General features: G+C 47.3%; 1 protein-coding gene across 1 annotated transcript in view; it reads right to left on the reverse strand.

Annotated features, from left to right (window-relative positions):
- VOLCADRAFT_107526 (uncharacterized protein) overlaps positions 1-1,161 on the reverse strand; it is a gene marked incomplete at its 5' end in the record, with an annotated part of 5,135 nt that overhangs the window by 1,644 nt on the left and 2,330 nt on the right. The window lies entirely within an intron of this gene.

A 1,161-nucleotide genomic window follows, 5' to 3' on the forward strand; every position in this document is an offset into this window, starting at 1 on the left:
ATACATATATATGTGTGTGTTTTAATTGTTTATCATATCACATATATATACACATATGATACAATAAATAGATCATATACACATCTATTTTTCTGTGCAAGACAAGATCATCTACTTTGCTTCTCTTCTTGTTCCCGTCCTGACACGTGGCGGCTGAATGTTCAGCAAGAGTATTCTATATGTATAGTGTGTGTGTGTGTGTTGCATCTGTGCGTGTTACATGATCGTGGGGTGCATTCCCCGTACCTGCTAACCGCGCAATACAATCGAGTCGAGGTTTTAAGAGATGGAATCATACGACCACAGGCTCATTTATCTCCTTTTATTTAAACAACCCTCATAGTATAGTAACATGTTATAATGTCTTCGATCTGCATTTGTTTCTTGGAGCTTACCGGGTTTGAACCGGTGGCCTCACGCATGCAAAGCGCGCGCTCTACCACTGAGCTAAAGCCCCTCTCCGTCCTCTGTTATGTACATCTGCTTTCCGCCCAACGCCACGGCTTAGTTCACAACAAAGACACCAGTCTTGTGGACTAAAATAGCGACTAAAGCTGCTGAGTTTGTCCTTTCGGCCGCAGGTTGACACAACGTAGTTCGGTGGGGCAAAGCCCTCGTTAATGTTGGCTCCGCTAATCCCGAAGGGTAACTAGTAATGTAGTTAAACTACAACTAGGCTCTGTCCATATGCCTACTACATTAGGAACTACGGCATCCCCCCTTCGGGAAAAGAGCTACTAGTAAAACGACATTACCGAAGGGGGACCTAACCTACTCCAACAAGAACCTTTTTTGACAACGTAGTAGCTTTGGCCAGAGACCTAGTCGTAGTTATTTTATACAATTGAGCGAATTCAGACAAACGTCTGGACAAATCCATGTCGGCACGTGCACACGGAAAAATGGTCTCCTCATGGCCCGATCCGGCGCGTGCCTGTGCAGTGCTTTGGAGCTTACCGGGATCGATCCGGTGACCTCACGCATGCGAAGCGCGCGCTCTACCACTGAGCTAAAGCCCCCTCCCATCTGTGTCAACCTCCAACCAACTTCACACCAGGCCATTACCTAGCCCTGCTAGGAAGCATCGGTGCCCGGGGCCACACTGCATAGATCCCAGTGACTCATCCTGTCTCCGCAGTACCATTAGCAGTCTGCTGAGAT

This window comes from Volvox carteri (genome assembly GCF_000143455.1).
Source record: "Volvox carteri f. nagariensis unplaced genomic scaffold VOLCAscaffold_68, whole genome shotgun sequence".
NCBI lineage: Eukaryota > Viridiplantae > Chlorophyta > Chlorophyceae > Chlamydomonadales > Volvocaceae > Volvox > Volvox carteri.